The 15,484-nt window shown below is 38.3% G+C and overlaps 1 long non-coding RNA gene and 1 pseudogene across 1 annotated transcript; one reads left to right on the top strand and one right to left on the bottom strand.

The window, feature by feature from the left end:
• Positions 1–822: 822 nt before the first annotated feature.
• LOC131737254 (uncharacterized) lies at positions 823–6,783 on the bottom strand. The gene is made up of 6 exons (XR_009328848.1): positions 6,741–6,783; positions 4,942–5,002; positions 3,521–3,627; positions 2,070–2,117; positions 1,632–1,832; positions 823–1,468 (listed from the first exon to the last, which is right to left on the bottom strand). It is a non-coding gene; the product is annotated as an uncharacterized LOC131737254 (long non-coding RNA).
• Positions 6,784–7,227: 444 nt separating this feature from the next.
• On the top strand, positions 7,228–15,160 carry LOC131737925 (alcohol dehydrogenase class-3-like; annotated as a pseudogene).
• Positions 15,161–15,484: the final 324 nt, after the last annotated feature.

Here is a 15,484-nt window from a genome sequence, read left to right as displayed (position 1 = left end):
AAAGATTACTTAAAATAGTAACACAGTTAGGTTTAGGGGTTGAGATTAGGTTTAGGGGTAGACATTAGGTTAGTTGTAGACATGAGGTTTAGGGGTAGGGGGTAGATTTAGGGATTAGTAGGCTAATAGGTATCTACTGGCCCATTCCTATGGGATGATTTTTGCTTGATAACGTACCATTCAATTGACTGATCTCAATCAGATCGGCAGACAGCGCTATGTTAAACACTGTGCTAATGCACGTACTTTGTAGTAATATGATGACTAATTACTGAGATGATTGTTAATGGTTATTCAATCAGTGGCTTAACGAGGAGGCTATATCAGCATCTTGCGGCTGTAGGATTGAGATAGAGGTAAAAAAAAAAATGAACAAGGCATGAAAAACACAGGACTCTAATCATGTACAACACTTAAATGCAAAATTCCTTAGACCGTTTAGTACATACAAAAGATAATATATTTTTTTCACAGAGGGAGAAATGTCTAGTAATTCTTTTAAAAAAAAGACAATACACACAGCTAATACGTTGAAGAAATTACCTTGTACTTTGTCCCTCCTCGTTTGTTGGGGGCATGCATGTGTCAGTGTTTCAGCAATCTCTCCCTCTATTTCATTCACCTTTGCTCTTGGGTGATTTTTTTTGTACAAAAAGAGGATACATGATCTGACAATGTGATTTATGCTCAAGGTACTGTACACAATTTAGCTAGTTGAAGGCTTGCATTATTGTGAAACATTACTTTAACTTTTAGGGAAGCAGAAATGCAGTTAATAACATGAAAATATTTGCCGTGATTCCCAGTCATTCTTTAATTACATCACACCTTTCCATATGCATGTCATACCATAAGGCCTAGACTAGGGGTTCGGCAACCCTGGTCCTAGAGAGCCTCAATCCTGCAGGTATCTCTTAATCATCAATTGCTAAATACCTGCTGCTGGAACAACATAGGAATTCTGACCAATTAAGACCAATCATTGAATCGATTAATTTATTAAGGGGTTTGGGGGGGTAAAACAAAAACCAGGAGGGTCTGCGACTCTCCAGGACCAGTGTTGCCGACCCCTTGCCTAGACCAAATCTGTAGTCTGATAAAAATTACCTGTACCCAGTGGCGGGTTTTTTTTATCAGATGGTTCTTTCTTCTAGTCATGAAAAAACACTATCAAGTACTGGGTTGTAATTTCTGATTAGTGGGTGGGTCAAAGTTTCTATTTGGTCTAGGCCAAAGTTTTGTGTATTGTCTATAACTAAGTTAATTTCTATAGTCAAAGAAAAAAAATGTTACTTCACTGCATACTTACTAGTCAATACCATAATAAGTGGTAGCTCAAGTAGTGGCTTCTTCCCCCTTTTCCCTTTGAGGCTATAATTAGACCAAAGGTCATTGGTGCCGACCTTCCTCATCATTCGGCGAACACTGTCCCCAACATTTTGCCACCCACAGAAGTCAGATAGGATATCTGGTGAAGTGCATAGAAGCCATTAAAAAAACATCAGTAAATTAAATGACTTAATCTAATATAGTTAATGTATAATTACGGAGTTTGCTGTATTGGTTGAAATAACAGATTCATTTTGAAGATATTAAGACCATATTATAAAATATAACATTTAAAAAAATACCATTTGTTTTTTAAACTTGTCATCAGATTAAATTTTCTGGCAAAGGTCTTCAAATTCCTGTGTCAATGTGAGTGGGGCAGGGAGAACATCCACAAATTCCTCGTCCTCTGCATTCCTGTTAACTAGCGTGTGCAGAAGGTGCAACAACTGTCTGATTTTCGATGACTGTGTCCAGTTTAAGGAGGAATCGGCTCTGGACATCTGTTACACAGGAATTTCATTAATTACTCCTTATACTGTTAATCATGATTTCTGCATTTAAAGATATATGCAGAATATATATATATATATATATATATATATGTATGTATCTGCATTTAAATGCATACATAACCTTTAAAAAAAACTGCTTCCTGATATTAACTCATAGAATTATAATGTATATCAGATTTTTTTTTTTAAAGGAACACAGATATAAAAGACAAATAACAAACTTACTGGAGTCAGGTATCTGTGGCGTATGAGCTGGCTCTGTTGAAGTTCGAGCTGTGTTTAAAGAAAGTAACAAAATAAGTCCACAGCAAATCCATATTCATAATGCATGATTAAGGACAACTTAAGAATCTTTTTTTTTTTAATTCTGCTTGAAGTCCTACAACAGCAGTATACTGAATCAATGATTTTGTAGACAGAAAAATGTGTATGTGGTTTTCACCTACTACTAAGTAGTTGCCTGGTCTTAAACTTCCTCTTGCTGTTTTTTCTTAATGGTGAAGGGGCATTAATTAACCTTTTCTGGACAATGAGACTGGTTGATTCCATGAATATTTTTAGAAACTTTTTTTTGTATAAAATGCAAAAGAAAAAAATGGAATACATGACAAAAAAGAAAACAAAATACCCTGTAATTCGTTTTGGGTTGGGGGCGTTGCCACTTGCACCCGCGCAGGGGGAGGACCCCCATACCCCCCTGCACCCGCGCTGGGGGAGGACCCCCATACCCCCCTGCACCCGCGCTGGGGGAGGACCCCCATACCCCCCTGCACCCGCGCTGGGGGAGGACCCCCATACCCCCCTGCACCCGCGCTGGGGGAGGACCCCCATACCCCCCTGCACCCGCGCTGGGGGAGGACCCCCATACTCCCCTGCACCCGCGCTGGGGGAGGACCCCCATACCCCCCTGCACCCGCGCTGGGGGAGGACCCCCATACCCCCCTGCACCCGCGCTGGGGGAGGACCCCCATACCCCCCTGCACCCGCGCTGGGGGAGGACCCCCATACCCCCCTGCACCCGCGCTGGGGCAGGAACCCCATACCCCCCTGCACCCGCGCTGGGGGAGGACCCCCATACCCCCCTGCACCCTCGCTGGGGGAGGACCCCCATACCCCCCTGCACACGCGCTGGGGGAGGAGCCCCCTACCCCCCTGCACCCTCGCTGGGGGAGGACCCCCATAACCCCCTGCACCCGCGCTGGGGGAGGACCCCCATACCCCCCTGCACCCGCGCTGGGGGAGGACCCCCATACCCCCCTGCACCCGCGCTGGGGGAGGACCCCCATACCCCCCTGCACCCGCGCTGGGGGAGGACCCCCATACCCCTCTGCACCCTCGCTGGGGGAGGACCCCCATACCCCCCTGAATCCTCGCTGGGGGAGGACCCCCATACCCCTCAGCCTTCTACTTGGGATTTCTAGCCTTCTTTAAATGAAAATGAAAAGACTGTTTAATTTGGCTTTATTTAGAACACGTACTATGTTATGTATTCTGATTGGTCCAAATCAAAACATGTACTATGTATGCAATTTTGACCCTAATGGCCTTCCATAAGTAAGTGGCAACAACCTTCGCACTCAGTTTACTAACTTTTGCAAGTTATTATCATAAATATCAACCTTAAATTGAGACTCCACATCTCATTTTGAGAGCATTCTTGTAAAGCATTAACATACGCATATCTGTGTCTGTCTTGCAGCTGATTCTCTTGATTTCCTTCTGCAAAAATTCACATCACATTCGTCCAGAGCTCGCTCGGGTGCCAGCGAGTCTGCCACTCCCACTGCAAAAAAAAAAAAGGTTTATTTGTTATTTTTATACTGATAACATTTTACAAGATTGACAGTTTAATGTAAGAACGTCAAGGCTCGTACCATAACACATCATGTCTCGCAATGGACACATCTAAATTAGAAAACGATTGAGTACGAACAGCCAATCAGCTTCCAGATCTGGCGGGCTTCTATATTGCATAGATGCCCGCTGGAACGTTGAAGTGCTTAACTGTGAATTCACAGTTAAATCAATCCGCGCATAAATACCAGCTTTTTCCCTTAACATTCTAATCTACAACTAATCTAATAACTTAAAAAGCTACTTAAACATACTTTCTGACGCTGGTCTAGAGACAAGCAAAATCATGTCTGACAGGACATCGTAATTAAGGCTCAATTTGCAGCTACTGGACAGCAAATCAACAGGAAAGACACGATTGGTCCACAATTCTATCATCAGCTGGATCCAAACAACACTCTCCCTCAAAACCAGCCAGTCAAACAGCCAACCCTGCTTCAGTTCTTTCCGCATCAGCCAATCCACTCCATGCCAGCTTGAATGACGCCCCACCTCCAACAAGTCTCGACACAATACTACACAGACTATTCAACAATTGTACGTGTCCAGATCAATTATAATAAGAAAGCGTAAGACCCCAATAAATATGTTAGCCAAATAATAATTAATAATAATAATAATAATAATAATAATAATAATAATAATAATAATAATAATAATAATGTTTTCTCTACATGCATGTCATTTTTCTATTCTTATTATGTTAGGAACTATTCCCCAGCGGAAGGTTACCCGGCGAAATTTCACAAGTTCAAGGTAAATATAGGTTTTAAAAAGTTAAGAGAAAATAAAGAAATAAATCATTTTCTAATAGCGATAGAGCCCTCTCGATGCAGGCTGTACCGTGTGGTAGATAACCTTGACTTTCGTTAGCGCCCTCGCCTACGGCTCGGGACGCATAACTCCAGTCGCAGTCATCTACCACACGGTAGAGCCCGCATCGACGGTCTCTATCACTTAAATAGAAACGATTCTGTACCGTTAGCCAATCAGCTTCCAGCTTTAGCGGGCACTAAGACAGTAGATGCCCGCTGGAATGTCTCAGCAACAACTGTGAATCAAATTTAAAATCAATCCGCGCAAGTGCTGGATTTTTGATTTTTTGTATCTTTTCAGCGTACATCACATCTATTGGACAGTAAATACTAAACAAAAACACAATTGGTTCAAATTAATTAATTATTCACTAAAACCAGGCAATCAATTCTTTGCATTGATGAAAGCAACCAATCCTGTAAATTACCTGCAACTGCCAAGAGCCCAATCACAGACTGTCAGCTCGACTGGAGTCACAGACACGGCATCTTTCAAGACAACAGCAACAAAGACAGCAACGAGACAGTTCAGTAATATTTCTCCATTCATATATATATATATATATATATATATATATATATATATATATATATATATATATATATATGAGAGAAAGGCTTTGGCTGATGGTAGAAACATGGTGAGTTAGGAGGCATTTTAGAGTGGTATTTAAATCAAAGATTGTATTGGTAGTTCAGACTCAAATGAGAGATTTTCGTAGTTCAAACTCCATCGTCCACGAACTGTTCCGGAATTGCTCTGTTCATTCAGGCATTGTACACATTATAAATAGTTTAAAATCCTAACAAGTTTAAAATTCATCATTTTCCTATTTATATGTATGCCATCCTTTTTTTTTTTTTTTGAGGAAAACGGTAAAAATCGTTTTCTGATAGCGATAGTGCTCTCTCGATGAGGGCTCTACCGTGTGATAATTGACCTTGACTTCGTTGCCTTAGGCTCGGGATGCATAACTCCCGTCGCGGTCATCAGCGGGCATATTAAAATATATCGGCTGTACTATTTAATGGCAAACCATTTTTAAAAATGAATATAATACACGCCTTACTTGCTTAAACAATGAAAACAAGTCTAAAAAACGGCTAACAAATCGCAGATACACAAACTTGATTAACTGCTTTGTTACATAAAATAAGTTTGAAAACTATCTTATCTGGAGCCCAAAGCCTGATTTCAAATCCCGTCTGTTCAGAGCGCATGTCCAGTGACTTTTCTTTCTACGACGTCACCAAAAACTGTTCATTACAAACAAATGATGACGTCTCGATTGGTCCATGTCTGTCACATGAATATGTCGTCACACTAGTGGGAAAGCTTGCAAGCATTTTTAACATTGCGATCAGAGAGAGTGAGAGATCTGCTTTACACAATCTATCAATTAAATATATAATGGCTTTCTGTGGTGGTGTACTTTTTTCTTTCAAAAAGCATATATCTATAATCGTTTGTGTGATATATATTTTAATATCAAATATATATATATATATATATATATATATATATATATATATATATATATATATATATATATATATATATATATATATTCCACATTATTACAGTTGTGTTACAGGACAGGATTAGTTTATCTTTAATGTAATCACAGTTTTACATATAGACTGCCCCTGTTGTCATTTAAGTCCCAATTTTCCTGGCTGCTCTGGTTTTTAGATAACATCCCAAATTCTGGGCCGCTTTGCATTTGCGAAATTTGCCCATTTTTTTTTTTTTTTTTTAATCTCTATATTTTATACCAAATAACACGATATTCTGCTCAGCTGACAGCCGAGTTACTAATTCATGCATCTACAGTTTACAATAAACTGGATCGTAAATTCATTTAAGAGTAACCCTTAGTACATGAATCAAAGTTAATGTATTTTTTACTCTCCCCAAAAAACATTTTTTTGTTTTTTATTAAGAAACAGAAATGAAAATGTTTAAAAAAAAAAAAAGTGTTTCTTGTTACAATGAAGAAATTACATTGCACTGAAATAGATACAAGACAATTAATTAAAGCAGTCATTTTCATTTATAAAAGCTAATATTAAAACACATTGTTGAGAAGGAACATGGTATTCCAAAAAAAGGACATCTCATTTGCTTATGTAATGTCCATCAATATATTGTAGCATTTCGGGTTCTTTTTGGGACAGAAATGAGACTACAAGCATGAGTACATAAAGGTTGGTAGTGGGTAGAAACCTGTCTAGTAGTTGGCATTTTCCAGAGCGCTGATAGGTTCGGAATTTATCCAACAGCCTCTCCTTGCAGGTCTCTCCTCGCTGGACTCCCACAGCGAGACTCCTGGCTCATTGGTAGAGAAACAAGCACTTTGTGCTGGTGCACAAATAGGCTAGATGTCTATTATACTAACTAGATAGATCAAAGCTGTGTGTAAACCAATCCAATTGCAAATCAACCTCTATTCAACTCAACCACACTCACCTGGTACTAATCACAAACAGTAAATCACCTAATTAAAACAACACCACCTTTATAATGTTACTTAAATACAGCTGATATTAATTACTTGAAGCAGGATCATTTACCTAACTGCCTCTGACTGGTTACCTGTCGACTGAGCACTAGTAGATTCATTTAGCTTAAGTAGGCTCCACCCTCATTTTGCAAGGGAACTGGTTAACAGCTGCTAAACTGCATTAAAGACACTACTTAAGCAATGCAATAGTTTCACACAACTACACACAAAAAAAAAAATGCTACAATCAGCACCCCTACCCCAAACAGGCTTCGCAGCTCTCACGCAACAGGAAAAATGAAGGTAACATGTTGTATTTAATATATTTTGAAGTAATGTACCCCAAACCTCATTCTGACAGAGACCTATAACATTTAATAGTGAAACAGGCAGTTTAAAAGCAACAAGTCTTGAGACTAAAATAAGCTTGGAAAGTTATGTAAAAATACACACTGTCAGAACACCATTAACTTTTTTGGTTTTTGTTCCACCCTCATTTTGGTAGGGAACTGGTCGACAGCTTCTAAACTGAGTTAAAAACTTTACTTAAGCAATGCAACAGTTTCACACAATTACAAAAAAAAAAAAAAACTTTGAAAGTTATGCAAAAACACACACTATCAGAACACCATTAACTTTTTTTTGTTTTTACTGATCTAGTACCTTGCAAAGACAGCAGTTGAAAAATATTATACAGTTGATTAGATTAACCTGCAAAAGTGAAAAGTTTAATCCTATTATCAAAGGTTTGGTCAGGAAAAAATGTTTAAACTGTTACTCTAGCGCAAAACAAATATGTTAAGGGACTTGGCTGACTACCAATATTTGAATGACCCCAGTAGAAAGTTGTTTTCAAGTAAAGATCTGATTTCCAATTAATCTATAATTGTATTCACCATTACATTTAGGTATGAATCTGTTTCATGTTTACATTCAGCCTCATTTTTCTTCTTTACAAATTAAATTCTGCAACAGTCACCATCTGCATTTCTAAATTCTTACTTTCTCCAAAAGATGTGAGCGAAGTTTAAAAAGCATTTTTTGTGTGGCTTTTTTGGGTCATTGAAAAAAAATTATCAAAAACATGCCAATGATTCATGTACCACAAGTGCAGTAAAATTGATAAGAAAAGCCATTCACCAATGGTATCTGAGAGATATGGATAGATAGATATAATCTCTATATGTGTCCTTTATCTACCCTCTGTTCCTAGTGCAAAAAATAAATGTCAGGATGGCGTACATTGAATCTAAACGCTAAACACATATGTTAAGTCAATACAATTGCAAGAAATGTTATTTAGTTGCTGGTAAACCTATATACCTCTTGGTTTACAGAATCATGTGAACAGCAGATCAATGACCCTAAATACCCAATTTTGGTCAAGGCTTTGTTAGAATGTTTTTATATTTACATTTTGATACAGGGTTTGATAAAAGTTCACTGACAGTTTATTTTAATGTTGTGACTAGCATAAATGACCTATCACTTCATTTTGCAAGTTTGTTAGCCTTGATTCTTCAGTCACAAACAATAGTTCATGGATAGCTGCCCATGGTAAGTTCTGTTTCTAATAAATAAAACAGTTAACCAACATGCAAAAAATGGAAAAGCTCTGATTTGTGTGTTTTCCACTGTGAGGATACAGTACTCGGGTCTTCTCCATATTGGTTTGCACCTACAGTATTGGCATCACCAATGCAATTTTAGCGGGGCAGAGTAACTTTCCAGGTAAAACTCCACTTAACACACAACACTGCTTTACATTCATCTATCTGTATGTCATGCTTTGATTTCTGTATATATATATATATATATATATATATATATATATAATATATAGAGATAACTACTTATCCAGTTGTCCTGAAACTTGTTATAAACATGTATCTTAAGTTCCTGAGTCATTCTGGAGCTATCTAGAGAATCACTTGTCAAATTTTTGCTAATGCTTATTTTATACTATTCTGTAGATACTGTTGATAAATGTCATAGTCATCAGCTGGATGTGGATGTATGTTGCTGACGTACTAATATGTACTTAACAAAAATTCATTGTGGGCGTGTCCTAAAATGTTTTTTTTTTTTTTTAAATGAAGTGAAATAAAACTCAAGCCATGTAACAAACTGAACACAATCAGTAACACATTCACATTGTGTTTTGGATTATAAGTTAACCAGCTACCTGTTACTAAGTAAATGTGTGGGGTTGTGTGTGTTTTTTTTTTTTTTTTTTTTTTTTTTGGTTGGTGTTTTATAGGTACAACAGCCCAGCCTACTGGCCATGGATCATTAAGAACTGGACAATGCATAAGTGTTCTTTTCCTCGTAAACAAGTAGTATATTACTGTGTACTTAACAAATACATGCATACAATGTATGCAGTACCATACATCTCTTCCCCCAATGTTAATTACTTTTAAGATTTGTCTTGAGAGGCTTGTCTACAGACTTGATTGTTATTGGATATTGTCAAGCAATATTGTAGTATGGCTTAACTAGCATATATTTATTGTAGTAGTTTACAAATGGTTACGTTTTATGGTTAATTATTTATGTTCTATATAGGAGTTTGATTTTGTTTTATCGTGATCACAAAATATTTCATGTATAGTAATCGCCTGTAAATGGTTTCCTTTTCTGAACTAATGATGTGGCTTAAGCATTGGGCAAGGAAATTGCTGCATACACTGTTTTTGATTACTTTCGTTTGATCAGGGAAAATGAATACCACCCTCAAGCTAAAAATCACCTTCACAAACTCTGTATACCTCTTGCACATCGTCTTTTGTATTGTAGAGATTATATTATAATCTTCCCCTTTTTTCATCCATTTACAATAAAACTCAAAGGGCTTGTGTGATTGGGCAAAGTGTCAACAACACACTCCCTTGAGAGTAATAAGAAATGATTTGAGAAATGTCTGCAGAAATTAACCAATTGGATGCTTTCCACACAGTCATGAAAAAAACATGAAAATAAGTGAAGTCACAACTAATCATGCTTTTAATGATCTTATTGGTTTGTTGCTTTTAACTAGGGTTGGTTTGGCTTAACTTTGAAAGTTGGCTGGCCCGGAGGTTTAATTAACTTTTTTTTTTTTCTCTCCGTGGATTCTGGGAATGCATTTTAACATCGAAGACCTTCTGGGTTAAAATGTGACTACTCTATTTTAGAAAGTGTAATATTCTTATTGTAGCTGTATTTTAATAGAATAACTAATTTATTGTGCAGGTTATCAAATGCAAGGCTGCTGTCGCTTGGGAGCCAGGGAAGCCCCTGTCAATTGAGGAGGTGGAGGTGGCACCACCACAGGCTCATGAAGTTCGCATTCAGGTAACATTCATTATGTTGTACATAATTTAATTAACATAAGCTGAATTTGGAGTAAAGTCAAATCTATACAGAGGGAACAGAAATGTCAGCTTCACATCCCATTGGTCATTTTACATAAAACCATCAGAAATTCAGCTTTTAGGAGTATTTTCAGAAGCAGCCCCTGGGTGAAAAAATGGCATTGGTTAGGCCTGGTAAATAATGATCAAAACAGAATGACAGTAGAGAAGAATTCAAAAACACACACAGTGGGGAGTTAAGCAGGTACTGTAAAACATTACATTCCAAGAAAATAGAGCTGGTATAATATAAATGAAAGACTTCAAAAGACCAGGGATGGATTTTCATTTCTGTCAGTGAGATCCACTATCTACATACATACTTAATGTGTGGATCTTTTACCAAACAGATTGTCGCTACTGGATTGTGTCACACTGACCTCTACTTCCTATATGAAGCTGGTGAAACAAAGCTATTCCCTGCAATCCTGGGACATGAAGGAGCTGGGATTGTAGAGAGTGTTGGACCAGGAGTGACCAAATTCAAACCAGGTGAGATGAAGACACTTTGTTAAATCAGTAACCTATAGGCTTCTGGTACATAAAAGGAAGTCGCCTTCAACATATTTGTGAAAATTGTGTTGCGTCTGCTTGGTTAAAGTGTCATCTTAAATGTGTTCTTTCCGTTAATGCTATGGGATTGGCTTAAGTTAACCGCACACAACGCTGTAGATTCGTGTTTTATATAATCACTTGTGCGGTAAATCGCATGACCTGGTTGCAGCTTCTGCACCTAAAGTACATGCAAATGTGGGTAAGATTTTTGCTTTCATGAATTCTCAGAATACCCAGGACATATGGGTATTCTGAAAAAACATGCACCCTACCCAACAAGTGCACACTTTTCTCAATTTTTTACCTTGTAGGGGTATCCCAATACCTAGGGAGTACTGTACATTGGAAACCTATTTAATGCATATCGAAGTTCAGGTTACCAGCCTTTTACACAGTCCTGTCCTAACCACAAGAAATAATTTTTATTGGCTCAATTCCACTACAGTGTAACATTCTTCTTTTACTGTATCTTTTCCAGGAGACAAAGTTATCCCTCTTTGTCCCCCAGTGTGGGGAATGCAAGTTCTGTCTGAGTCCTAAAACCAACATCTGCGATAAAAACTGGTAATTAGGTTTTGCACTATCTTATGTAACAAGTGGTCTCTCAGAAAAGTCAGACAGATTTATTCTTTCGCTGATGTAACCGGCAACCCCACACACAGCAAGCAAGCATCCTACCACTATGCGAAAGAACTGGGCTTGTCTGCATTCATGGGTTTAGAGTTTTTTGTCATCTCACCAACAAGTGACAGAATCCGTTACAGCAGGGGATCAAACAACACTGCCTGTTGCACTGAATAAAGTTTAGATGCAATTTACAGCTCAGATGCTTCTACTGTACTAATTTGGGAGGAATGGCAAACTGCTTTCTGTAGCATACCGTATAGATTTCAGATTCATGTTTTTACAATCATTTGAAAACTAATCTTTGTTTTAAATGAAGTAATTATGAATAATTAAAATAAAAAAAATACTTATCAAGTATTACCTGCAGATGTATACCTTTTTCATGGCAGGCCCAATGAGAGATATCCTGTGATTTGAGGAATTCACCAGGTTCACTTGCAAAGGGATCACCATATTTGTGATCTGCAATGCAGGCAGATTTCAAAGTGTTTCATGTATAGTTTAGCACAGGCAGCTGTAGCAGGTTTTGTCACCGAGGGTTGTTTCAATCATATCTCTTGTATTGGCAGGATTAGCCAGGGTGAAGGCTTGATGTCTGATAAGACGTCCAGGTTTACCTGCAAGGGGAAGCCCATCTACCACTTCTTGGGGACCAGCACTTTCTCTGAGTACACTGTAGTGGCTGATATCTCTGTGACCAAGATTAATGACTTGGCCCCTCTTGATAAAGTCTGCCTGCTTGGCTGTGGCATTTCCACTGGGTATGGAGCTGCACTCAACACCGCCAAGGTTACTGTTGCTCTTTCATTTAAAATATTACTGAAGATCAGTGAAGTTAATACAGGAACAGGCAAGCCTGAAACAGATACTGTCATTGGCAAAAATCGGAATTCATTTTTGGTTGTTTAGTATAAAAAGTAATTGATACATGGAAACATTAATACCAGTTAAAAATACCAATTTTGGGTGGCATTACTTCCTGGAGGTATTAGCTATCAATGTATTAGGCAACCATTGAATTTAAAAAAAAAAATAAAAAATTATGGTAGTGAAAAAATAACTTAACACACTGTATACAGCTGGTTGTCTTAAGAGTTTCTGAAGCAAAAGGCTGTTTATTTGTCTTGGTAGAAATAAATGTATTGCAGTAAAGGCTGCATCTGCTATAATATTCAGGTAAAATGGCCATGTCACTGTAGCATGTTAAAATGTTTTGAATGAATCAATTGTTAATATCCTCTATTGGTTCATTAAGGATATGGTTTTGGGTCTTTATGTCAAAGTACAATTTACAGAGTATTAAACTGTTCTAGTTACAAAACTAGATAAAACCCCTTAGGCACACCCTTTGAGTCCTGAAATCAACATTCTGTTTGTTACCCGTTTTGCATCATTAACATTGTTTTAACCTGTGGAGGACTGGAGCAGGCTGTTTTACAATTGCTGTGAACATGTCAAGCCCATACAGTAGTTTTGGGTTAAACACCTTTGGGTGTAATTGTTTACAGCCGCCAAAGGTCAGTATAGCACAAATGCAAAATCACAAGGCTCTTTGAAACCATCCTTTAGTGGTGCAGTTCAGTCACTATAGTGCAAAATTAAAACACAAAAAACATTAATAAAAGGCTGACCAAGAGGGAATTTCAAACAAGGCATCTAACCCTAAAATCAAATACCTTCTAGCAGCTGAAGTACCTGAACAAAACAGGAAAGCAAACAGATCCCAGCCCAGGAGGTATGCATTGTTTAACTCCCAGTCATATCCAGACACAGCCCTTGCATAGCCTGAAGCACCACCTCCCAATATGGTGTCCAATTAACCACTTTTCTGCTTACTGCTCTGGAAGAGCATACTTTGTGCAGCTTACCCGCTACCCGTCGGGAGGTTTGATTTCTTGTAGCCTGTCATTAAAAATGGTACAAATTGTCCTTTGGACTATTATGTCCCCTACGTTCATTTTTTTATAATGTAGCCATTTTGGTGGCCTCCTCTCACCCCCTTTCCCTCCCTGGCTGCAGGTTGAACCCGGCTCTTCCTGCGCTGTGTTTGGCCTGGGAGCCGTGGGTCTTGCTACTGTGATGGGCTGTAAGGCAGCGGGAGCCTCTCGGATCATCGCGGTCGATATCAATAAAGACAAGTTCATTAAAGCAAAAGAATTCGGCGCAACTGAGTTTGTCAACCCCAATGATTACAGCAAGCCCATCCAGGAAGTACTCATTGAGTTGACTAAAGGAGGTGTGGACTACTCCTTTGAGTGTGTGGGCAGTGTTACTGTGATGGTGAGTTCAGCCTGGTCAATATAAAGGCAAAGGTACTTTGTTACATTTTTGCATATATGGAGAACCTCTTATGAAGTCGTGATTTAATAATCCTAGAACAGTCATAAATGACCAAATACATTTGATTTCCAGAGAGCTGCCCTTGAGGCATGTCAGAGAGGCTGGGGAACCAGTGTTGTTGTTGGCTATACAAACGTGGCGGACATGTCGACGCGACCGCTACAACTAGTATATGGACGAACATGGAAGGGAACATATTTTGGAGGTAAGGGTTAGAGCCAATTTAGTGATCCTCTTCTAGTTGTTTTTGTTCTTCTTCTTCAAGCCTTGTTTTACTGGTTCTCACAGGATGGAAGAGTGTGGAGAGCGTACCTACGCTGGTGAATGATTACATGGCAAAGAAAATTAAGCTGGATGAGTTCATTACCCACACTCTGCCCTTGGACCGTGTTAACGAGGCATTTGACCTGATGACCTCTGGGAAAAGGTATTATGTGCACATTTTCCTTAAATTGGCAAGCTAGGTATAATAGAAGCTTTCTAGCTGCATTACTGTCCTTTAGGACAATTGGAGCACAGACATCCATTCATTTATTAAGAAGCAGCAGCAAAATTCTATGTAAATATACCCTCAACCATTCAGTTGTAATGTTTAAAAGTGCACTTGTATCAATGTAGTTTTATAGCCCCAAACGAAAATTGCTTCACACTTGAATTGGATAAATGTATGTGCCTTGGTTCAGTTCAAACACTGGTATGGCTGCTGCTGAGCTCCCAACAGCCGTTTCTAAGGAACCTCCTTAGAGTCAGTTATTTAATGAGCCCAATAAAACCTGGACCTTGAGGACCAGATTTGTGCACTTTTGGTATAGTGTGTTTACATACATTTTGCAACAGTCTATTCTTAATAAATACTTTTTTTTTTTCTTTCAGCATTCGAACAGTCCTGAAAATGTAGGAAAGAGTTTCAAGCAACCTTTTGATAGTCATTTTTGTTCTTTGGCATGCTGATCTCTTATCTGAAATGGGTGTTTATTTTCCCTAGATCATTATATATAGTTTATATGTGATCAATACACAAATTAGAATAAATTCTCCAAAGGATGCAATGGGCAACAGTAGCAAAAAGTACCTACTCCAGTCCAAGTACCTCTTCTATTTTGAATGGAGAAAACCTAATATTGGAACCCAATAGCAATGTTTTGGGGTCTCCCAAGCTCTTGTGGTGGTTCTCTGTTTTGAAACGTTGCCATTGATTTGTCTCCTTTCGTAAAGTATGAAATAAAATACTGTCATTCAGAGTGACTTCAGTCACTAACTAGGCTGACATTGTATCAAACATGCTTCACAATCAAAAGTCTATTGCATTGTGGTCTGACCTTTTGGAACTCATATTTTGACTTGGAGAAATCGGAATCTTGTTAACTGGTATATAAATATTACCCTACATTTGTCTGACCTTAAACTTGTAACCCTTCTCTATCAAGGACCATGCATTTGCAATAATAAGGGGGTCAATAGTTCATCTTCAAGAGTGGCTTTATTTATATCTGCCACTGTTAGGATCATTGGAGTAAGTCACTTCAAATATAATTGTAATTGTTTCTCTA

The sequence above is a fragment of the Acipenser ruthenus genome, chromosome 1 (genome assembly GCF_902713425.1).
Source record: "Acipenser ruthenus chromosome 1, fAciRut3.2 maternal haplotype, whole genome shotgun sequence".
In the NCBI taxonomy this organism is placed as follows: Eukaryota; Metazoa; Chordata; class Actinopteri; order Acipenseriformes; family Acipenseridae; genus Acipenser; species Acipenser ruthenus.
Note: the sequence above shows the minus strand (reverse complement) of the source record. Positions and strands in the feature narration are given on the sequence as shown.